The 26,359-nt window shown below is 33.9% G+C and overlaps 1 long non-coding RNA gene across 1 annotated transcript in view; it reads left to right on the plus strand.

Moving 5' to 3' along the window:
• Window positions 1-23,211: 23,211 nt before the first annotated feature.
• Window positions 23,212-26,359, plus strand: part of LOC308488727 — a 521,148-nt gene continuing 518,000 nt past the window's right edge. The window contains exon 1 of the long non-coding RNA XR_013991939.1: window positions 23,212-23,298. This is a non-coding gene — a long non-coding RNA (uncharacterized lncRNA). The remainder of the gene's footprint in view (window positions 23,299-26,359) is intronic.

Here is a 26,359-nt window from a genome sequence, read left to right on the forward strand (position 1 = left end):
CTGTTCTCTCCTTAGTGTTTTACCTCTTATGGAATTCCAAGAAGTCAACAAAATAGGTTTTATAAACTAAAGATCAGTGCTGATTTCTAGTATCCTAGACACTATGATGTCACAGCTGCTCAGTCAGTGTTATTTTCACTTCCTTCTAATACTCATATTCATGTTAATATCCTAGCCTTCAAGCAAGGAGTTTAGAAGATTTGAAATTAAGAAGAAGAGAAAAGAGGAACATGAAACACTATTCTTAACTATGGGGAAGGCCACTATTTTTAAGGAGAAAATAAAGAGCTGACTCCCCACTTTTTAGGGCAGAGGTGATCTCTCCCCACCACCCCCATTCCTACCGTTAAGACTTGCTTTTTTTTCCCTTTTTTTATGAATGAGTGCATAAGAAAGAAACTGACACCATATGGCATTTTCAGGTTTAGCAATGAAAAGTAAGGCAAGAATGAAATATTGGAACAAGCACCCAGTGCTTAGATGGGAATTCCAGATGTTGTGCAGTATACTAACTTTCCAGTGATGTTCATTAAATCCCTTTATTTCCCTAGCCTTTCTTTCAATGTGTGTAAATTGAGGTGTCTGAGCTAAGTTTGTTCTAAGCTCACTTTTAACTGTAACATATTGCCTTCAGGATATATATCCATTATAAACATTTAAACTGATTTTTTTTTCTGCATGCAGTTATTGAGTTTTTAATCCTCAAAGTAGTTTTTCAACCCTTTTTATCCATTATCTGGAATATGCTCAGGGAATGCAAATATTTTAAATACAGATCATTCAAATATATGTTTAAGCAAATTATAGAGAAAAATATGAAAGTTAAGGTACATTCTTTCTGCTGTGTGACTTTGCATACTTTATAAATTATAAGCAAGGCTTCTTTTAAGATTACCTTCTACATAAGTAAACTTTTACCTGTGGATTATTACTAACAGAGGAACATTGTACTTTCAAACAAAACAAACAAAAACCATAAACTCAACAAAAATGAAACAAGAAAACTTCATAGAAAATAAATTGCCATGCTAATTAATAATAAGTGAAAAGGCAAACATAGAAATTATTTTCACAAGGATGACAAATAAGCCAAGATTTTGTTCTTTTATAATCTCAATTAAGCTGTAACATATACTCATGTGAAAAGAAAGCCCTAAATGTGCTAGAGGCACAAAAGAGGGTGGACCTACTTAGTTTATTTCTAGATTGTCAACTCTTTTTTTCCTACTCTTTCAGTAAAATAAACTGTTTTACTGAATAAGAGGGTTAAGAAAGGGCCTGAGTGAGTCACTCCAATTTGTTTCCACATTCTGAACAGTCAATAAAGGAATTTATTGCCTCATTAGTCATTTTGAGTAGATTTCTGGAAACCTGGGTGACGTAAGAGCCTAAAGTAACCTAGTAAGATGTTTTAAAAGAGGTTTCAGCTGAATTTGTTTTTGAAACTGCAAGTTGCCTGTTCGACCAGAATGACATAATGATTTGTTTCAAAAACAGTGCCAGGCAGTGGGTTAGTTTCAAGGAGGAAACTGTCTATTTTCAGCAAATACTGAAAAATACTGTAAATAGCTGGTACTAATAAATATTATAAGATGATCCAGGCAAGATGATTGCAAGAGGGCTTTGGTTAAGTAATGAGATCAAGAGTAAGCTTCTTACAAACGCAAATAATGAAAATAGGGCCATTGAGACTGGATGTGAAGCCTGTGGGCAGCAACATACACCTAGAATGCTGCATCTTGACTTTGGCTCTCCTACACTCTTGCCCTCTGCTGAGCTGATATTTAACTCCAAATTCAAATGTCCATACTTAAAATCAGACCTCCTTTGGACATCTGTTACTACTCTACCTCTGAATGTGAGCTTCAAAAAATCATTAGTAGTCAAGTGGTAGTAGATTCTTTCCCCACATTTGTAACAATCTTTCAGAATTAAAGGAAACTTCTCTTTAACTTTAAATGACTGAAATTTAAATTGGCAGTAGCTAAGGTATTTTTTTTTCTTTTTCTTTTTTCTTTTTCTTTTTTTAACAAACGTGTTGAATTCACTTCTAAGTATGAGCAACGCAGGAGGCAAAAATTCATAGAACAGATGATTTATTAATAAGTAGGACACAATGACTTGCTCAAACTAACCTTTTTTGTATGTTTTGTAGATAAACATATTAATCATGAACAGTCTGCGCTATATCAAAATACGATTTGATAAATTAATCGCAATCAGCCATAAAACAAGGAAGTTTCAGGGAATTTTCCAGATAAAAACAGTGGAAATATTTGTTTTCCATACTATAAGGTGTAGTATAATATATACTATATACATACATATCTTGTATATATGTGTACATATACATATATACATACTATATATCATGCACACACACACATACACATATATATGACATCCTATTTAACAGGTTTGAGTTGCCATAAATTTGGAGAATAATGGAATAAATGGGGAAAAAAAGGTTTAATTTCATCTCTCTTCTTGTAAGTTAAAGACAAATTTCTCAGCAGTGTTTCATGTTCTTACTCTAAAAGATTCCAAATTTAGAAGAGATCTTGGGATGTAAAAAGAAGGAAATATTTTCTTTATCATCATCTTTCAGTTCTCTCAACTGACCAATGATTTGCTACCAGTATTCTGTTGAATATCTAGAGAAAAAAGCTTAAACAGGAAAAAATATTTATATATGGTGACAGGATACCAAAATGAAGATATTGGGATAAGAAGAGAGTTGGATTCTTGCCCTATCTATGCAAGCTAATCTCTCTGGACATGGTTTCCTCATCTGGAAAATGTGGGGTTTGGACTGGATGACTTCCAATTGCCCTTGAAATTTTAGGAATCTCTGAATCTAACTTGGTGGTCTCTAGGAGATTAAAACCCATTTAAAATTTGAAGGAAGGAATTAAAAGCAGCAAAATGGTGCCATTCCTCATTATTCCCTTTCTAATTAACATTATAAAAGTTTCAGATCTGAGACCCTGCCAAATTTAAAGGTCTGCTATTTTACATGTATATTCCCCTACATCCAATTATTTCTTTCTAAGAAAACATGTTTTTTTTTAATGATCATTTGTTGACTGTGATGTCCATTGAAGTTCTCATGAGTCATTCAATTCAACAAATGTTTAATTAATTGCTACTGCCGTGTTTCCCCACGAATAAGACCTAGCCGGACAATCAGCTCTAATGCATCTTTTGGAACAAAAATTAATATAAGACCGGTCTTATTTTACTATAACACCGGGTCATATATAATATAATATAATATAATATAATATAATATAATATAATATAATATAATAATACCAGGTCTTATATTAATTTTTGCTCCAAAAGACACATTAGAGCTAATTGTCCAGCTAGGTCTTATTTTAGGGGAAACAGGGTATGCTTTGGACAGTGAGTAAAGTGGTAATAGATAATACCACCACCAACAACAACCCCTTCCCCGCAAAATGACAAAATGGCAAATAGTCCTTGGTTTAGGGAGCTTAACATTGTAGTTATTCAGCAAATACTTGTTCAGTGGTTGAATAAATGTACTGAAGGAGAGACAATTAGAGTATAACATTATAAATACAAGTATATTTACATATAATGCATGGGTAGCTAAGCAGAGGAGTAGAAAAAGCTTTGTTTAGAGGAGTCATGGCAATATTTATAGAGTAGTTGACATTTGAGCTGAATAGGCATTCCAACAACAAATAAGATTTCAAAAGCACATGTTAGAAAGAGGTGGCATACAAGTTTATGGAATGTTTGGGATTTTTAAACATCCATTGTGAGGAGTGGTCAGAGGTTATAAGAAATGAGAATGGAAAGGTGGCTAGCGCGGTATAGTCAATCATTTTTGAAATGCCAGGTTAAGTAGTTTAAACTTCAAATAATGAGTAGTTAAACTTCATACTATAAATACAGGGCAAAATTTTGTTTTTTAGGAGTGAGATGACCAGGTTTGTGGTTTGTGATTTCTGATTCTTTAGTGTGCTCGGAGGGCCTGGATCAGATCTTGTAAGACTTGTCTTTTTCACCCATCCTCCGGCAACCAAATGAGGTTAGTCTTTACCTTCTAAAATAATTTACTTTCAGTAAGTTATTTATGATATTTGAACTATAGCATTGAACATACTAGGAAGGTTTTTTTCAAATTACACATCTCCTTAAACATTCTGGAAAGTCGGATATGACTTCCTTCTCCCCCAGCTCCTTCTCACCCCATTTTTTAGACTTAAAAATATACCACATTGCGTCCAAATGCTTTTCATACCCTAATACAAACCCTAAATGTACAGAACTATAAACAATTCTATAAGCAAAAACAAAAATAATGATAATATTGAGAGCCAGGAAACATTGCAGTGTGAGCTATGGATCCAGACAGCCAAGGTTCAGATCTTAGTTTTGCCACTGACTAGCTGTGATCTTGACCACGTTACTTAAACTCTCTGCAGCTAGGTTTTGGGGGATAATGTTATTTTCTCTTCTAGGGTTGTCTTGAGCATCAAAGAGTTATTATATAATATGGCCTGACATATAATAAGCAGTCCATAAATTGCTGTTGATGTTGTTATTGTTTTGAAAGGAAGTTGGTGCAATCTGTGTTCATCCCTTATGATGCCTTCTTTTTGGCCCATGAGTGATCCTGCTTCTTTTGGAAAGCCCTTAGTCCATATCAACCTCTTCTACCAGGAACACACAACCTTCTCTTTGCTGATATCTATGTTTCAATAAGTTTCAATACCTGAACCTAAAAACATATTCAAATCTCCTCATGTTAAATCACCACTTCTTGTTCTAACCGAACACCAATATTTTTATTCTATATTCTTGTCTATTTTTGTTTTAAAATGGTAACTTTTCTCTCTCTCTCTCTCTCTCTGCTTCCTGCCTATGCATTCATTCAAGAACTTTTTTTCAGATGCCTCTTTTATACTTAGCAGTCCCAGGACTATCAAATCATTCTCTTATCTCAACATACTCCTCAGTTTGGGGGTGGGGGGGAAATCTCACTTTTATTAATGCTCCTTTGTAGATCATATTTTTAAAGGCTTGGAAATCTTTATGGGCCTTCTCTAGATTTCATTAAGATTTACACTTCCTTTTTGACTTCTGAAGACAAGGCTGGGGTTCAGCTAAATTAGAGGGATTGGAGTGTGGCTTAGAACAGCAAGCACAGGACTGGGCTGAAAGTTCTGAAAACAATCTGGCCCTCTCCTTACTAACTAGAAAGAGGCATTTAAGAAGCCATTGCCTCTTCTACGATAGTAGCTTTCTCCATCAACTTTGACAGTGGTTTCTTCTCAAACCTATTTTGATTATGTAAAAACTAAACCTAAAAAAAAAAAAAATGCTTTAGATGGGAGAGCATTGCAAAATGCAAGCTTGTCTTTATATTAGAATAAACTTAGCAATGATGCAGGATTTTATAATTAAAGTAAGAATATGACAAAAGCAAAAAAAATCTGTGATGGATGTATTATTGATTTTATTAAATTGGGAAAGAAAGTTGGAATTGAAATATTATGAGTAATATTAGTGTTATATAAAACAGTGAGATATTAAGACACATTTGTTCATTTTCATCACTTTATAGAAGTAATCCGCCCCCCATTCTATAAAACTAAGTCCAGGACTTTGTGCATTAATGCAAGAAAGTTGGATTAATATAATATAGTCTTTGGATGTTGTAGCTGTTCATGTGAACTGAGCTCTCAATATGTTTTAATTTTATTCACTGAAAGTAAGTTTTGTTTATTTGAGGTTTTCAAAAATAGCATTCCAAGACTGGGTAGACTCAGAGGCACTTTGGCCTTATATTACTCTAAATACCAAAATTATGATTTCTTTTTCAGGCTAGTTAAATCACCATTTAAAACAGAGCTGCAAAACATATGGGCTATGGGTTGATAATAGATGTGTCATATAGCAAAATCAGACAGACCTCATTACCTTAAATAGGATGAAATTGTGAGAGAAAAGGTGAAAAAAAAATAAAAACATGTCTGGAGATCGTTTTTAGACTGTATCACACTCCATCCAGAAAAATGTTTCAGGTAAATAAAATACGTTCTTACTGAATAATAAGTATAATATGTAAAATTCATTGTCATTACTAAGAGTTTTTATTGTATCTGAAGAATTCCACACAGGGCCATTAAAAATCCATTATAGTGTTTTTAGTTAGTGATCTTCTCTGCTTCCCAAACCATGGTCATTTTATGCAGTATTAGACTTATAATATGCATTTCTATTTCTTGCCTGTTCCCAATTCTCCATGCTTACAAATAATTACTTGAGAGGGTTTTTGTTGCTTTCTTGGTCATTACTTAAAAGCCCAATATAATTTATTTGAGCAAAATGAAGTGATACCCTTTAAGACAAGTTCTCTCATGTAAAACTCAATTTAAACTTGAATGAATGGTACATTTTTATTTACAATGACTGAAAGAAATATTTCCAGTAGGCAAAGGTTCCTAGTTGAAGTGTCAATAATTTTGATAAGAACATTATCATTTACCTCTGTAGAAGTGGGTTCTCCTCTTTCCCTGCTTAAGAGGTTTCATTGGTTTCTCAAGATGTCTTCATTCTTCTTCTTGGAATTCATGGTCCAGGGCTCAACTTACATTTTTACTTCTTTTATATATAATCACTTTTTTCACATAACAACATCCTTCTACCCAGACTCGTCTTTCCAGTTACATGTATTCTACCACATAACTTTTCACCTTTACTCATACGTTTACTTTCATATACACACCTTTTACTTTCTCCAAACACCTACTCTACTGCTCCAAATTTTTACTTTTTCCAACCACCTTTTCCACTGATCAATTTTCCCTGTCCTAAATGTCCATTAAAATCCTCCCTCCTCTATAGAAACCATTTCCTGGATGTGAGAGTCTTTCTCTTTCAAATGATTATACGTCTGCTGTCTTGAATTGATACATCTGTGGGTAGAGCAGAGAGGAAACGTACACCTAGTGAATGACCATAGTTTTCCATGAATTGCTAGGCCGTTCTGCACTATATGCCTCATTTAATTCACATAGCAACCAGGGGAGGAGGAACTATCATGCTTTTTCTACAGTTGAAGAAACTGGAGCCTGGTGAATTTTAGGTCCTTTCCCAAAGTATCTCTGGTAAAAAGCAACAGAGCATAGATTCAAACCTTTCTCTCTTTTGCACTCAAACCTGTGTTTTATGCATTCAGGTGTCTTTCCCGATATGTGTGCTATTTCATTGTCCCATCTTTCTGACAGCAAGGATTCTGTCCTGAAAATTTTTATTCTTTTAGGTGGTTCTCACTTATGTGACCACATAATGGGCCTCAGTCTGCATTAAAGTCTTTGTACAACTTAGGTGCTGTGAATTACAATGTTTTTCTATTTTTACTCATTTAAAATGATGCTCATATTTATAATTGGAAATGGTATATTTTTCCCTGTAAGCAAAAAATAATGGAAAATATTCATATAAATAATGAAGGCACTTTCAGAATATCTAGCTATATTTTCAAGTTGATCATGAATATAAAAGATTTTCTTTCCTTCTTTGAATTTTAATTTTTATTTAATGTATTCTATTCTATGTATAGTTTATAGTATTTCTTAGCTTATACATCTTTGTGTTCCAAGGGCTAAGACCCATTTTTCTCAGACCATTCTAATCTTCACTGAGGAAAAAATACCTTTAAAAAATTACATGGTCTTTGAACTAAACTTAGATGTGCTTAAGGAAGTCAACATTTAATACATTATTTTGAATTTGGTATCATTTAAAAAGCAATCCAGTTTTTTTAAAAAAAATTAAATGAAATAACATCTGGATATAAATTCTAGACCCAGCTTACTCCTGTTTAAAGGGAGCAAATGACAAAGGAAGTCTTTACTGAACCCATAAATATGGAGATAACTTGCAGAATTACTGACAAGCAACTCAGAAGCTGTTCTGTAAATATTGTTCCTCTGTTGTTTACCATCTTATTCTAAGCCAAACTGGGAGGAAGAAGCTTTAGGTGATTGAATAATATTTCTTCACAAGGTCATCATAAATCTCTTTTTAAAATGCATTATGAGACAAACAGGACCCTTCCAATATTATTTATGCTAAATGAAAAAAAATATGCTTTTATTGTTTTGTTTTGTTTTTGTGTTTTTGTGTGTGTGTTTTTGTGTCTGTGTTTTTTGCTGTTGTTTTGTTTTGTTTTGTTTTTTTTGTCAACTATTACATATTATTTGTGTAAGATTAAGGGAAGCATTGTAGGAAATTAAAACAGAAAATAGAAGGCTAGGTTCTCGGTCTCAGGGGATTTGCATCTGTAACAAAGGAGACAAGACATTGGCTCAAACAAACAAACAACACACAAATAAAATCTCAAGAAAGCTTAAGATAACTGCCAAGAGAGGCACAGGTGAGTTCCACAGAGATTTCCATGGTGTGGGACAGTTGAAGAAATTGTTACCAAGGAGATGCAATTTGAGAGGAGCCTTCGAAGAGGGCCAGGTATTACTAGGTGGAAAGCAGACAATGCAACAATTTTAGTGGGAAGAAAATTGAAAATCAAATCGCAGAAATGGATGTTTGAAGGAAACATCAGAATGACTAAAATGGAAGCTTTGTTCAAATAACAAAATCTTCTTTTGTTTTTACTTTCCTTATTTTGCATCTGTCAGTTGATCACTGTTTTTGATGAGTACAAATTACCATGTTTTAATATCTCTGTACTTTCACCAGTTGTAAGATATAAGCTTTGGATTCTTGGATATAAACGACCCATTCCTTTGAGGGTCTGACCACTCAACAGGATCCATTAATCTTAGCTTCTAGATGGTTGCTCATTTTACTTATTATGAAACATTCTATCAAGCTATGTCCTAATGGCATCAAAACCTTTAGCTTCTTGAGAAACTAAACCACGAGTGTTATGGTTCACTTCTACATATTCTCCAGCTGTGCCTGAACAGCTTGATTTCTCATCTATTCCATGGTAAAACAGAAATATTCTCAGATTTTTTTTTTTCACTTTGAGCTACAAAGATTTCGACCTGAATTTTTATTGGTTATTTTCTGAAAGTATTGGGGTATCTGACCATTCTAAATCACTTTTCTGAGAACCAGCACATCCTGAAACTGGTCTGAGGCCTCTCCTTTCATTATCATTAAGGATCCATCACCTTTAGAAGAGTTAAAGAGACCATATTGAAACAGGATCATGTCAGGTTCCCTGTTGCATGCTTTTAATTCACACACCCACATAGCTACATCCAACAGAGGTGACCTGATTTTTCGCCTTTGATGTTGCATACCATAAATTCCCATAGCCAGTTCAGGAACAAAGGGGGATTTTAAAGGTTTTTTTTGTTTTTTTTTTTCTAACATTGCCTTGGCAGATATTGACTGACTGTGTCCCAGGAACATGCTCCTGATTTTAGAATCAAAACATCAGTGGGACCAAGATACTTGTGGAGCAATACAGTGTCTTTGATTTCACTTGGGTGGTCAAAACACAGCATGTGTGATATTTTTACAAACTGTGATTCACAAAGCACATAGTTCTAGAGCGTTTTGTTTTCATTGTGTTCGTGTCAATGGAAGCAGTTGTGCTTCCTGATGTCTTATTGAGATGGCCTTTTTGGTAATTTTAGGCTACTTTCCCAAGGATACTGCATGTTGCCTGACCCTTATTCCTGAGGAAATAAGTAGGACTTGGACTGACCTGTTTTGGATAATATAGTTCCTCTAAGAATGGCAGAAGAAAAAACATCAGATTAGGATGCTCTCCAGAAATAATAATGGAGAATCTCATCCTGTTTTGTAAACTATTTGTACTTTGCTCTGCATGAAATGTGGGAATATTATTTTTAAAGGGCGAGCATACTCTGAAAGATATTATTTTGCATTGAATTTGTTTTAGAATTAAGGAAGATTAAACAAGACCTTATTATTAGCACTTTCATAAAATTGGCATTCGCATACTTATAGAAAGTTTTTGAATGAGTGCTAATTCTAAATGAACATATCAACATTTATTCTCTCCAGCAGTTTATTTAGATTGCCCATGGTGATGTGGAGATGGGCATCAATAACAATACCCAATCAGTGCTTCATTTGTAGAAAATTCAATATTCTGGAAATCAGGTAAAAATAATAGAGACAACTTTGGAAACGTATATTCCCTTTATTAAAACAAACAAACAAACAAAAATCCCCAATATCTTTATCAAGTTTGTACTGCAAATTCTTTCAAGAAACTATGTTTACTATCAAACTTAATATATAATTTGTTTACAAACATTGAATATATCTGTCTGACATTTCGTTTCTCTATGAGGAGCAGAATGTTTTACTAAAGCATATATGCATGCATTAATTCATTAATTTAATAAAGTTATATTAGTAATGAAATCTACTTTTGTGGAAATATTTTAAAGAAAAAAAGGACATTGATTTGTTATAGTTCTAAACAAAAGAAAGAAGATTAAGTTAAATAAATTTAATGTTTCATTAAAAATAACTTTTATATATGCACACATATTTAAAACTGCAAATAAGCTTAAAGGTTAAAAAAAACATAAGAAATATACCCTTTGGCACCAGTGCAGTGGGGCAACAACCGCTTTCAACTTTAATTTTCACTTCACTTCTGCATTTTTGAATAATATTCTAATGGCTATCTCATGATTCCTGAATTTAGAGCTTATTGATTGATTTTGATTGCTCCAGATAAAGGTTTGCACATTCTTAAAACCTCAAAATTCTGTATTCTAATTCTTCCATTAAAGCTGCATCTCCATTTTGGTTTAAATCCATATCTGGGCTTTTAATTATTAAAACTATACAAATAGTGTTTACTGTTGAGCTTGGTGATATGATATGATTATATGTTCTGTAGTTAGAACTTCTGTTTTTTTTTATTTTTAATTAATAAGTGCTTCATTTATGTTCTCTTTTTGCCCAGTTTCTCTTCCTCCCCACACCCCATCTCCCTTCCTCATTACCTTCCTTCTTTCCTGTCTTTCTATTTTTGCTAAGTCTTCCCCAAAAAGTACAAAATTTTTATAAAGTGCTTCTCTATTTATTTTCTATACCAGTCAAGTTGGTCAAATAATCTATTTCTTTTTCCATTTTTGATGTTATTTTTGTTTTCCCTTGAAGAAATTCCTTCCTGGGAACTTCTATCTTTATCTTGTCTGGTTGCTTTCTAAAGCATCCTATAAAAAAGGTGTAATTCAAGGATTTTTTCTTTTTCTTTCTGTCATCCTGGAAATCTGTTTTTCCATTTTATGATGTTGTAGCCTCTTGTTTCTAGAAATGATGTCCCATTTTACTTAATTTTTTCTCTTTTTTTGCCAGAGTGCATGTTCTGGTAGTTTTGAGAAAGGTTCTACAGATGATAAATATTTTATCAGCTTATATGTTGAGAAATGTTGTTGTTCTTCTTGGTACTTGATTGACTCTTTGGAACAGAATTATAGATTTAAAATAATTTTCACTCAGAATTTTAAAAACATCCCTTTACTTCCAATGTCATTGTTGAGAAGACCAGTGTCATTTTGATCTTGATCTTTTGTATATCACCTACTTTTCTCACTAATATGCTTTTGAGATCGTCTCTATATTTATAGTGTTATAGATATATCAGAATATATCTTACTGGGAGTCTTTCTTTATCCCCTGTTGTAAAGCACCTGATGTTTCCTTTCAATTTGGAGACTCATTGTCATCTATGAGAAATTTCCTTGTATTATATCCTTAATAATGTCTTTACCAGCATTTTCTCTAATCTTCATTTCTTTAATTACCATTTGGAAGTGTTGGATTATCTCCATCAAACATCTTCTTTTCAAAAGTCTTTTTTCTCCATTATTTACAGTATGTTTGTCTTTTTCAGTTTACCCTCCATTACCTTTTTTCACTTTTACTAATTTTTAGTTTTGGTTCTCATAAGTTAAATTTATAATTATCTTTTTTTGCTCTCTCTCTCTCTCTCTCTCTCCCTCTCCCTCTCTCTCTCTTCCCTGTATTCTGTTTTGTTTCACCAAGGCAATATTTCTTCTCATATTTAAGGACATTATTATTTCTTTTAAAATTTTATTATAGTCACTAATATTCTCTATTTCTCTGAGTTTATTCAATTCTTTTTCCACTTATTTTATTTTCTACTTTTTCCTTGATGGATTCCCAGTGCTCATCCTTGAATTTCCAATCATATTTTTTAAGGGTACACTAAAAATCTAAAATTTCTGTGTGCAGGAGTGATATTTGTCAATAGGTAGGCTTCACTTTCAATCCATTGAGTTGGCAGTTGTTTTGTTGTTGTTGTTGTTTGTTTGTTTGTTTGTTTGGTGGTCACTAAACATTAACATCTGTATTTAAGATTATTTTTCTCTGGGAAATTACTTACTCAATAGGAGAAGAAGAATTTTTAATCTTCTGTTTGTGTATATACACATCCCTTAGGTGGAGAAGGTGGGGTTATTATAGTTCTCTGTGTATATAGACCTTCACATAACCTTTTAATTTTTGTACCATGTCCCTTTGCCTTATAGATTGGGGTCATTCTGGTTCAATTTCTCCAGGTACCATTTCTTTCCTTTAAGGATGAGAAGAATTAGTCCCTCAACTCCTTTATAGTGGATGTATGATCACAGATAGGTGTCTAACTTCTCCTGTTACTGTCTTTCAAGCACTCTCTGTTTTCAACTCCTGGCCTCAACCCTACCCTCAACAATACCTCGATGTTCTAATGTCTGAGCTTTTCTTGGGTATTAGTATATGGGTGTGCTTATTTATTTTTACATTTAATTTGTCTTTCTTCCTATTTACATGTAATTTATCCTTCCTCTACTCTGCTAAGTCAAATGCTACTAATATACCCACTTTCTGCCTTTATGTATTGTGGGTTAGAGTTATACAAATCTTTTAGTTTTCGAAAACATTTGGTTTTGTGTGGTAAGCATATAATGGCTCCCAAAATATGTTCACATCCTTATTCCCAGAACCTGTGACTATATTACCTTTTCCAAAGGGGTCTTTGTAGATGTAATTAAATTAAGGATTTTAAGATGAGGAGATTACCCTAGATTAACCAGGTGGATTGTAAGTACCATTGTGAGTAAGGCAAAAAGAGATTTGACACACAGAACAGACAGTGATATGAAGATGGGGGCAGAGATTGGAATGATGTGAGGAATACCAAGAAATACCAAGGCCACGAGTAGCTAGAAGAATCAAGGAACAGATTCCTCTGTAGAGGAGGGAATTTATCCTTCAGAGAGAATAAAACCCTGCCAAAAACCTTGACTTCAGCCCAGTGAAATTTATATTGAACTTCTGGTCTCCAGAACTATAAGAAAACAACTTTCTGTTGTTTTAAGCCACCAAGTTTGTAGGAATTTGTTACAGTAGGAACAGAAAGCAAACACTATATATTAGTTTCTTTTTTTTTTCTTTGTGATAATTTTTTAAAGGAAAAAGAGATAGAAAAACATTTATTTTAGTGTTGAAACTGGAATCCTTTAATTCTTTGATTGAGGATAGTTTTATTTCTCATAACTTTATCTCTACCATAAAGAATATGTCCACTTCCGGAAATATTATAGCTTTTCCAGATGTGGACTTTTAACAGTGTATTCATTTATTCCTCTCTTCTTATCATATAGTGTCTTTTGTTGAATATATATTACTTCTGTCCCTCTCTTTCCTTTCCTTTCCTCTCCTTTCTTCTCCTCTTCTCTCACCTCCCTTCCCCTCCCCTCCTCTCCTCTCCTCTCCTTTCCTTTTCATATAATCTATTGATTATCTACTTAGTGTTAGCCATTGTGGTTAGCTCTGGAAATACAGAAACCAATAAAGAAATTTTATCACCCGACATGATCTCATGTATAAAAAAGGAACAAAAGTAACATTCTTTTTAGTGTAAGACAGAAACCCAATAACAGACATAAAAATTAACAACTAAAATATGGTACTGTATGTACTAAATTAGATGTATGAGCGAAATGCTGTGGTCGCACAAAACATGTTGAATAACTCTGTTTGACAGAGATTCACAGGATTTATGAAGTAGAACTTGATCAGGGTCTTAGGGGATGAACTAAGTTTTATGAAAAAAATAAATAGGGAAAAGTCGTTTTATGAAAAGGAACTGCCTCCACAAAAAGCACCCACATGATAAAGAACATGGATTGCTTTGGTATGGCAAGATATTTAATATGCCTGGAGCATAGATTAAGGGTGGAGGAGTATAGAATCATGAGACTATAAAGGTTTGAGTCAGATTATGATGACATTTTTTGCTGTATTAATGAGTTTAGTTTTTTATTATTTTGGAAATGGGGGCTTTGAGTCGGAAATGACACAGTCCATTTCTAAGAAAATGCTGGCAGCATTTTGATTATCACACTGATGTAGAGAAGCTGGGAGATCACTTAAGGTCTCTTATAAGAGACCAGATGAGCAGTAGATGGCAGTGACCTGAAGCAAAGCAGAGGTAATGGGACAAAGAAAAGAGAATGGGATGAAGAGATAATTATGAAACAAAATTCCAGCAGAGGGATGGAATTTCTACCAATGATTGGAAGCACAAAGTGCAATGCTAGCAGTCACAGAGTACAACTGGACAGTGGTGAGAGACATCCAGTTGGGTCTGGGAAGGGGCAGAAGAGATGACACCTAAGCTAAGCCTTAAAAGAGGGAAGGAACAAGTTATTTGAAAAAGAAGAGGAGCAGAGAAACAGACTGTGATGGCAAGGCTCTCCAAACACCAGAGACAATCTAAGGGAAAGTATGAATGTGAGAACCAGAGTGGCTGCTAGATCAGTTCTCAGTGGCATGTAATTGCTGGTGTAGAAAGTCTAGTAGGATGAGAGGTATGAAGGAACCAGCCAATGGCGATTTCTGGTTAACCTCTCTTTCTTTCCCTAAATGTTCATTTTTACATTTCTACCAATTTTTATGCCTGGAACCGTCTTTTGTCCACTGTTCATACTTTGAGCCTCTAAAAATATACTCAAAACTTTTATCTGTCAGGGAAGTCATCCCAATTTCCTGTTCCTTTGAGAAATTTATAGAGATTTGCATTCAATGAAAATTTATATCTAACCGTTTTATCCATTTGTAATACATTATTTATTCATTCAATGCATACTTAGCCAATATAAAAGAACAGCCAAGACACTGTCTGTGGTTTTCTTTAGAATGCAAGCACAATGATGTGTTCTCTGGTTTGACAAGTCTTAAAAAAGAGAGAGAGACAGCACCCATTACAAGTCTTCATAGTTCTCTGCACATACAAGTATTCTGCAACATTGGACTGTTTCTTCTTGAACTTTGTTTTCTAAAAAGAAAGGCAGCAAGAAAAGAATAAACTTTTTAATGGGTCATCTGTATGATATATCCCAAAGTGCTTTAGCTCAGATATTTACATAACTCTTTGAGCACATGCCATAGTTAAAATCAATTTCCTTTCCTTAAAAGCTTTAAAGTTAATTAATTTAACTATGAATGGGGACAAAATGACAAACAGGACAACAATTCTCCAATCTAATTACAAAGCAGTTAGGGTTTGAAAAATAGCTCCTTATTGAAAATTTTACAACTAGAATCACAGAACTTTATCTGCCTTTGTGTTCAATAGTCCATCATACCCTGTTCTAATTGATGGTTTAGGTCTAGTCATTGGGATAGAAGCTCAAAGAGCTCCACAAAGTGGTGTTTTGCCTAAGGTTAATTCTTTAGGATTACCTAACTCAATAGTCTAAATTTTAATAACAGCATGGACAACCAGAGTTTCGAGTACAGTGTAACAAAGGTTTTAGATACAGTGGTTTCAGAATATTTGAATTTGGGACTCCTGATTCTCACAGGTTTGCCTTTCTTGGCAATACCTCCTGGCCTTCAATTTTCCCTGGATGGTCCCAAATATACTAATCTAAAGCCTGATAACAGTTGTAAAAAGTGAAAATCATCTTCCTGTTTTATTTTTGTAAAAGTTTCCAGACACAGTATTTCACCCACATTAGAATTAGTGTCTTGGTAGTATGGGGACTTTTTAGCACCAAAATCGTCGAAGAGATTTTGGAACCAAGGAAGGCTAAAGGGAAAGATAACTTTTGATAGACTGGTCTTTGCTCACTCCTCAAGCTCCATCATGTAGCATGTTCTTCAATACTTGCTCTGAAAAGCCCTGGTTTATCTCAGAGACAGTCCTCCACAAGTGCCAAATAAGCCTTGGCTCTTGTTCTCGTCTGGCTTCTGCCATCCTTTGTGAGCCTTAATACACTACAGCACATTTGCCTAACGCCTCTTATTTCCTTGATTGGACTTGTTACCACACTATCTTCCTAGGTCTGGGACCCAGGCAGATTTATCTGCCAACAGCCAAAACAGTGACTTAACCGGAAGGAATCTATTGATGATGAGGGTGCATGGGGACTACCCAGTATCCTATTTCTGATCGAAGACAATCCTGATAGAAGGACTCCAGTTTAGCCCTGGCCTCCCAGAATATCTTCCCCTGAGAAGCTCAAAACTTGCCCCTATACAGACAGTTTCCCGTAGCATCAGATTTCAGCGTTTACCTTTCTCTATGCAACACACACTACCAGTCCAATTCATCCCAATTTATAGTTTTTCTCCATTCCCCCATAATTTGTGAATTTATTTATTTTCTTTGATCTGAATCAAACTTACACTTTCCAACTCCTGTAGCTTTCTTAACCCCATCTGCTATCATTTCCAGTTCAATTAGGCTACAATCTGCATTGTCTTCTGAATTCTCTGCTTATATCAATATAGCAACACATGTCAGAAGCATCTACACACATGCATTTCATATGACCTCTTCAGAAGCCATGCTTTCCTAACTCCTAACCATTTATTTATTTTTTCAGATTATGCTTGTTCATATCTTTCATTCTCTCTCAATCTCGCACTCTCCCTTTTTTGTATTTTTTATCTCCGTATTTGACTTTCTTTTCTTGTTTTACTTGTTTTTACTTTGTTTTTTTTCTTTTCCTTTTTTTTTTTTTTTTTGCTTTAACAAGGCCTTTAAATGACAGCATTCAGACTGTATTCTTTATATAATGAACAACAAAAGTTGTCCACCTGGGTGCTTTTGGGGTCAACTTAGACTCTTGTTCAGCCTGAGATTTTGCTTTTATATTCCAATACTTTTGCTCAGCTTTCACTTTTCATCAGTGACTCATTCTTGTAGAGTTCTCTGTGTTCTTTCTCTTTCTCCCTCTTTCCTTCTCCTTCCTTCTTTCCTTCCCTTCCCTTCATTCCTTCCTTCGTTCCTTCTTTCCTTCCTTCCTTCCTTCCTTCCTTCCTTCCTTCCTTCCTTCCTTCCTTCCTTCCTTCCTTCTTTTGCTTTCTTTATTTTAAAACAACCTCACTCAAATCCCTACTTATTTACTATTTTGTCATATATATCTTAAATTACAGTAAGATAATTTCTCGCTTTCCTGCTGCTGTCCCCATCCTCTGGGACCCACACAAACAGGGAGGGTCTCAGACATGAGTCTGGGGTGATCTAATTAAAGGTCAAAGTAGTAAATGCTGTGGGAGGGCATTTGTCACTGAGTGAAAGAGATGACTCTTGCCATATGCTCTCAAAGGAGAAAACAAAGGCTATACACATATATGAACGTGACTTTTTACACACTTTTAATTTTTTACTATAGATCTAAGTAACAGGGCAGAACTAGTAAAATGGAAAGGAGGGGGAAATTCTCAATTAATTATAAAAGATTCATTCTAAGTACTTACTTAATAGGTTTAAGAGAGTAAATAATCCAAAATAAATTGAAAGCTTCAAGATTTGTGATAAAGACAATGCTGGAATTTATAATACATGTTAACAATGTGTACCTTTTCTTTTGTTTAATAAATATTTTTCTTTTGTGAAAAGACTACAGTTAAATTAGAAATACTTAGAAAGAAAATTCAAAAGAAAAAACAATCCATGATGCTGCCATCCAGAGGTGACAGTTGCTATCCACATTTTGATACCTGATCTGTTTTATATTCAAAAATACCCATCTTACCAAACTGGAGTCACATATCATTTGGAGTTTGTTTTACTTACCTAAAGTTCACATCTTTTGCTTACCTGACGTTCACAATTCATAACTCTTTAAATGATGATTTTAAATGGCTACATAATACCATAGCATAAGAATTAATGTATTCTTATTTTCAGTTTGAATTACAATTAGTAACAATTTTGTACAAAATTGTTGGTCTGTCTCACTGATGACTTTCTTATGAAAGAGTCTTTGACTTTCTTACAAAAGAATCTTTGATATGATATGTCTTTGACATAATATTACTGAGAATTATGTCCCACCTCAAAACCTTTCCACTGGTAGGTTCCTCTCTGGAAGTGTTTTCTCATGTATATTATGTTGGACCCCTATATTGCACTCAAATTATTACTCAAATGATCACACCAGAAAGACATTTCCCTGAGCACCCATATAAAGTGTCACATCCACCACCTCCGTAGTACCTAATATGTTATTTGTTTACATGTGTATTGTTTCCCTCAACCTCCTAGAATTTAAGGTAAATAACAGCAGAAATTCTGTCTGGTTTGTTAAATACTTTATCTCTAGTGCTTCTAACAGCACCTGGAAAGTAGTAGATCAAAAACTATTTGTTCAATTAATAGATAAATACAAAGAAAAAAAAGCAAGAATTTTGGTATATATAAACTAGTTTCTTTCCAGAAAACTTGTTCAAGTTTATACATTCATAAACCCAGCATAACCCACTTTGAATATTAATTTTAAAATTGTCAAATAATAGGAAAAATGTATGCTATAATCTCAATGTTGCTCTACTTTCCTCTGTATTTTAAAATTTTCTCTTTGAATTATCTTTTCATCTTTTCATTAAGGTGTTTGTTCCTTTAAAATAACATATAAGAACTTTCTTGTGTGTGGAAATTTTGTATAGATATTTTTTCTCTTTTTCATAACATGCTTCTCCTTATGTTTTATGACACCTTAGATTTTTAAAAAATGTGTAGAACAAATATTTTAAGATTTCCTCCAGAGAGCTCACTTTCACTGTTGCTATAGTTTTCCAACTTGTCTTTTTTTAAGATTGTTATCCATATCACTAGTACGATTTTTCAGAATGTCATTTCTTCTGTTTACTTCATTTTTATTTTTCTTCAGCCACTATATTCGCTTTTCTTTTTGATAGTGTGTATTTCCATTTTGTTTTCTTGGGTGGTGGGGGTTAGGTCATTTCCTCTTTTTTGTATTATAGGGGACATGACTTCATGAATTCTATTTAAAATGCCTGTTTTCACCTATTTTAGTATATGATATATTCAGTTATTGTTCTCTGTTCGATAACGTTCTTTTCCCATTTTCTCTGTCATATTTTTATATAATCCCCATTTTATATTTGTTTTCCATTTGCTTAACACTAAATCAGCCTAGATCTTTCCAATGTCATGTTTACAACCAGATGACACCTATTGTTTTCTTACCATCCACTTATTACTGGTTAAAAAAACCCATTCATACTAGTTAAATCCCCTTGCTGTCACTCCAGCTGGGTGACAGGTTGGTGTGCAGACCTCCCAGCTAGACACTAGGCAGCATACATGGAATCTAACTTCGCCCTCTAAAGTAAGGTGGTCTCCTATGCCCAAAACCTTGTTGTTTCACCAGCATGAAAAGCTACCATTCCTAATAGGAGCCTCTCTCCACCTTCTTCCTACCTCTGCGTCCACCTATGTTGCTTTAACCAAATTTGGGGGGACGTAATATGTCACATGCCAGTCCCTTCTCTCCCTTCCTATTTTCAGCTCCTAATATCAAAACAGGAAGAGATGGTGCTGTGATACTATTACTCTATGTATCTCAGGTAGTCAGTAGCACCTTGTATTGATACCCAGTGAAATCAAGGCAATCCAGATTTTGGGGGGAACAGATCCATGAACCAGAATACAGTGAATCAGGAAATATTGAAATACTGTCTTACCTTTCAAATGAATAGGACCAGTCTGTCTACATGTATGGAACACCTGTTGTTTTTTTTCGAGTCTAACATCATTAGCACTCAAAGAATGGTACAGAAATGGTCTCTATTAAGCTCAGTTTTTAGGATCGGTGTTGTAGTTTCCTGTGTAGGTGATTTAACACAAAGTTGGCTGAGACCAACAGATGATGGCAGACTGCTAATCAGATGTCTTAGAAAACTAGAAATTTGATAGTAATATTTTTCAAGCTTTTCATTATAGTTCATCTCTTTCTCCATCTCAAAGTGACTACCTTCCAAAGCATTGCAGATGAGTAGGGGAACATATATGAATGTAGAATAGAATTAGTGTAGGAAATGTCAACACCGCATTGTAAGTAGCTAATATTTTGTTGTTATTATGTAATGCTTAGAAATTCTGTCTTTATCACTTCCTATAGAAATATTGCATCCTATTATTTTGAATGACTTTTTAATTAATTGAAACACAATTTTTAATTATTTTCATATTTGTTGTGTATTCTAACTTAGAATTCCTAAATAAACATGCAAGGGTTTTTATGGTAATATTATCGGAGCTATTAAGATCTTTTTCAAATAAGATTAATTTAGCAAAATTATCTTCAAAGTTTCATTCAATCTCAATGACATCTAGCATAGTATACTTTTCTCTCGTAAAGTTAAAATGGAAACGGGGTGGGGTAAAATTGACAAAATATTGTCCGTATCATCCTGGTAGTGATCTTTTCAATGTAAGCTACAACACTTTTGCAGAGGGGGTTATCTTCATAACTTGTGTGTAATTCACAAATGTCTGTGGTTATTTAACCCAACCGGCCATAAGAAAATACACTGTAGACTATGAAATCACGAAAGCTCTTTCAAGTCCTGTCTGTGTTTTATATGGGTTATTAGTGACCTTTCTGCCCTTATCAGAAAGTCCTTTGTTTTTGGCATGTAGAAGCTCTGTGGCAGTAGAGGCCAGATCCTTCAGGTGTATGTATGACTGTAGGCTTCTAATGTATAAGACTGACTGCCCTGTTGACGCTTAGGAATAAGTTGTTAGTCTTAAATGAGAAAAAAAATAAAGCTTGCTTTTCATAACACATCAAAATGGAACATAGAATTACAGGGTGGCACTGAATCATACACTTTCTGAAGATACGTATCTCTCAAGGAGTAATTAGAATTCTTGATTTTCTACATATTTATTGGTGAAAACATCCAAAGTGCTTTTGAATGATGCCTGTTTTCTATATATATAATAGGCATGACCGAATCACTAAAATATACCAAATCATTATTACTATTCTTTAACTTAAGTTATTTTTTGAACTTATTTAGAGGCAATGTCAAATCAACCTCCTTCTCCAAACCTGTCAATGACCCTTATTGTATATTGGAAAAAGTCGACACCCCTAATTTCTGCACTATCCTCCACCCATAACTGATTTTATAACATTCTTATTACCATATTTCCTACTACTGTAGTTTTCAAAATTGATCCTATCCACCAGATAGTATTATTTGGTCCTGTTTCTCTCACCTGTCTTATGCATTCTTGGATTTGTATTGGTTGGTTTTTTGTAAGTTAGATGGTGCCTAATTTGAAGACAATTCAAATGGTCAAGTAAAAGCTAATGAGGTAGAATTGCTAAGATTAGCATCTATATGAAATATTACTATTCCTGTATAGTGCAGTGCCAGATGATTTTGTGGCATCACTGAGTAAATTGGGTGAGAAAATATGGGTGTGGCAAATCCATCTCTGAGTGATGCTGCTTGGGGCCAGGAGCAGGACAGGTTGGGGGGGGGGTGATTATCTAACAATCACTATAAAGCATGCACTCCTTTTCTGGGTTATAGTATTCAAAAGAATAATTTGATTTGAAATAAAATTCTCTGATAAGTCTGTCACTAACTTACTAATAACTATGGTAGCTATTATTTTTAAAGTGTTTTCAAGGAATATGCAAATTTCACGTCAGGTGTTCAAATAAACTTGTAGTTTCAGAAGATTGCATTTCCCCTTAGTGTTTCACTTATTTTCTGTTACTTTTAACTCTCATTTTTTGGTACATATTAAAAACAGGAAGCATATACCTGAAGTAGAGAACAAAAATAAATTCTAATTGAAGTAGCAATGAGAATAAGAAATCATGACATTAAGTACGTCATCTTGAAAGTGTTTAAAACAACTATCTCTTTGCCCCCAAAGTGATATGATTTTGATTTCCTTAAGCATAGAGAACTTCATTTATAACAGTTTTTGCAGTTATGTATAGTAAATCAGTATTTTTTAAAACACTGAAATGAAACCTAAGAACCCAGGTGATTAAGAGACATCTCTATGATATATTAGTTATTTTGTTATTTCTGTATTCCCAGCTTCAAATTTCATATAAAAGAAATGCTTCACTGCTTTGTTCGAAATCCTGTTTTATCCAACATGATATATATATATACATATATATATATATATATATATGTATATATATACACATACATATATACATACATATATATTTTTTCTATTAAGTTTGTAATAGAAAAAAATGTATCTTTGACTTAATAAAATTGTTGCTCCTACAAGAATAAACTTGGAATTTACCTCTGCTCGATTTCATATCTGTAGCATATTTTCTATTAAAAATATTTCTAGATTTTTAGTGTCTGCTTGGTTTTGGTTATCTCAGCTGTAATAAGTAGCGTTGGGACCCCTGGAGGCACACCCCACACACTTACGCTGTGTGACCTCAGGTCACAAGTAATGGCTGCAAGCTAATTGATTGAGAAAGGCTTGTCTGGCGGGGCCTCTCAGTGTCCTCCCTTTACATTCCTAAGTTCTGTGAAAAAGGCACTAGCCGCTGAGCCTAGCAAGGAAGGAAAAAAGAGAGGAAGTTTCTCTGTTCTGATTACACTCTGCATTCCCTTGTAGTGAGCTTACTTCTCTCCACCCACTTCTTACCAAGAATTCCTTAACTTGAAGGTGAACCTTAAAGCCTGATCCCAGAGAGTTACCAGAAAAGTGATCTGAGTCTTTATTGAACTGAAAGAACAAATTACCAACTTCAGGCGGTGGGGAACGTATGGAAATTATATTAGAACTTCAGCAAAGTGCCCAGCTGCATAATACAGAAGCCGGGACTCAGATTGACAGGCAAATAAGCCAGCTCGTGCAAGGGGCCTCTGGGTGGCAGCTCTGGGCTACTGGGTGTTGGACAACTATAGGCAAAACTGAAATGGAACAGGGGCAGAAAATAACACACTTTTACTCTACGCTTTCGCATGGTGAGTGCAGATTTAAGATTATTTAAAATATCCTCTCTATGTTGTAAAACAAGTAATCTCTTGTGCTCTGAGGGAAATGATAGCAAGAGCATTTCTTGTAAGTTCTAGTAAGGTGACTTGCTTTTGTTTCTGCTTGATTTCCCATTAAACTTGGCAGTGCTAACAGAGAAATACAATATTTGTATTGTCTTGGTGTCCTTTTTCTTAAAATTGTCCTTTTGTTTAAGTCATGCTTCTTTTCAACCTGAATAAATATTGTTTTAGGCAAATCATGTGTGGAATAGATAATGAGGGAACAACGGTGTGACAGAATATATGTAAACATTTCATTTAGTCCAACTTTGTGTCACTTCTCCACGGCTTCATGTTTGCTGCCCTGTCTCAGGAATATATAGCACAGTCTGTATGAAAAGAGCTTTGTGTGAGAATTCCTGCGAGTTAAAGGGTCAGGGCCTAGGCGTTATCTGACTCACTGGGGTGTCTTCTTATTTTTAACCTAAAATAAGAAAAAAAAGTGCATCTATACATATTAAAAAGTATGTGTGTTTTGATTCCAACAGTTGCCTTCTTATAGTTTATGTGTGTTATTCCTGGCAAAGGATTGTTTAAATTTCTTTTGAGAAGCAGCATGCAAACTTCTTTTGTTTCTTTTTGTCTTGTTTGCTCGATATTTCACTGTTGAAACTTTGCACACATTTTTTTTTTTTCAGTTTAATTATCTTGAAACAATACTTGGTAGTTTGTTCAGCACAGATATTACAGAGCAAATATCTTTGAAGTTAGTAGGCTTACTTTTCTGGAAAAATACAATACCTCACAGTGTAAATTGTGCTTAATTCCTTATTTAGCCATACTTATAATCTTATTTTAAATGTGCTGCTTGTTAAAAACAAAACAAAACAAAACAGCCTACAGGGAGTATTCATAGAAATGTTATAGGATTCTTCTTCAAGAACTGGAAATTCAGTATGCCAGTGTTTAATAAGTGCCAAAATATTATTGCTTTCGTTGACTTTGTTTAAAAAGCAGTTTTCTTAACATGGTGTCACCAAATGAAAAATGTACCTTCCACGCTGCTGATTTGATATAATACAGAGGTGTTCTGCATTGTTGTGTTTCACATTCCTTTAAACTTTTTTAAAAAGCAGCTCTGTAATACAAGCTTTGAATAATCATTTTAAAAATAAAATTTACTAAAGTAAGTGCCTCATATTTTTAGATTTATAGTTTCTGTTTGCTAAAGTAAGTTAATAAATGAAAAAATATATTGGAATAATAGTGAAGCCATAAAGCTTTACAATAAAGGAAGGAAAGCTTTTAAGGAAGAATGAATGTGTTTTTGCTTGTAAGGCAATTTTGAGGCATTCCTTAGCTTTTGTTTTTCAAAGATTTGTGTAAAACTATCAGTTGCTGTAAAACTAAGTGATAACCTTGACTTTAGTATCAAAACTATGCAGAAGAAGGAAAATTATTTTTGAGCTATTCCTATGATTTCATACAAGCTTCTTTCAACGATTGTAAAATGTGACTGACGAATCTTTTTCTAAGAGAATGAGTTGATTATGTTTGTCACCTGTTACATTCATTCTTTTTTTTTTTTCCCACATACACATTTCCTATCTGTTTATTAGTGCTAAAGGAAAGCTAAAGCCTTTTTTGAGAGAAAACGTTGATGTTTTCATTTTCATGAATACTTTGAGGTTTTAAAATTATGTCCTCTTCAAATCGCCAAAGTGATTTTAATAAGGTCTTGGTTATGAGCTTGATATACATAGTCAAAAAAAGAGATTTCTAGTGTTTGTGTTTTTCTTTTAATATGTCTTATTAAGTCAAGTTAAGGTGTGCCTGAGGATTTATGAAAGACTTAGCCAACAGATCAACCTTTTGAAAATGTCTCCCTTTGATATCAAGATTGTAAAAAAAAAAATAATGTTCATCCCTTACCTATCCCCTCCAAACCAATCCAGAAGCCAGAAATTAAAGGAACTTCATTATTTTCCTTGGTTATAGTCTAACCACAACTCCGGAAATCACTGTGCTATGAGGAGGGGCTGGAAAAGAATGGGGTTCCCTCTAATGGAAGAACATAAATTGTGAAAAACAAAAGAAAAAAAAGATCTACTGTTTAATTTTCCTAGCATTTAATCTTCAACTATCTTCAGTCTTTTCTGTTCATCTTTATTGTTTGTGGAAGTGAAGGTATTTTTTGAAAACTGAAATCAACCTTAGCATTATTTTATAACCACGGTTTTAAGAAGTCATGTATTTTTATATAAGTCAAATTTACCACAGAAGTTGAAATTATGCATTAGATTATGAAACAATGAAAATATGTTCACAAATTAATATAGGGTTGTCTCTCTTATTTATATCTAAAACATATTGGCAGTCATTGTCCTTCAGGTAGAGAGAGAAAAAGAGAGAGAGAGAGAGAGAGAGAGAGAGAGAGAGAGAGAGAGAGAGAGAGAGAATATGTGTGTGTGTGTGTGTGTGTGTGTGTGTGTGTTTACATTTGTGAGTTCACAGAGAGGGTGATTGAGTGGCCGGGACATATGCTAGGGTTATGACACTCTTTGACTTACTTCCTTAATTCTCATGGTCACTAAATTTTCCATTTTTTCTGGACCCTTGTAGCAGTAGACATCTGTTGCAGTGAAATTATGATGCCTTCTCTATTGAGGAAAAATGTCATATTATCTGTATTCTTGTTTAAATTACATTCATCAATTTGTTTTTAGAGATAATTTATGTTATCAAAATATAGGACAGAATCTATATGATTACACATATTTCTTAAATTTTCTTTCACACTAATTTATATATTTTTCTGGGTTGCATTTTTGGTTAATTGCTCAGGAATATCTTCCAATTTACTAAGTCTTGTTTTGACTGAGTCCATTCCAGAATTTTTTTTTGACTAACATATTTTCCTGGGAATTTGGATTCTTTTCTCATAGCCATTTTCATTGTTTTATCTCTACTAATTTTCTTGTAAATTGTACTGATGCTATTTCTTACTTTGTCTCTTTAGGAATGCTAACATGCTTACTGTGAAATTCTT

The sequence above is a fragment of the Rhinolophus hipposideros genome, assembly GCF_964194185.1.
Source record: "Rhinolophus hipposideros genome assembly, chromosome: 2".
Classification (NCBI taxonomy): domain Eukaryota; kingdom Metazoa; phylum Chordata; class Mammalia; order Chiroptera; family Rhinolophidae; genus Rhinolophus; species Rhinolophus hipposideros.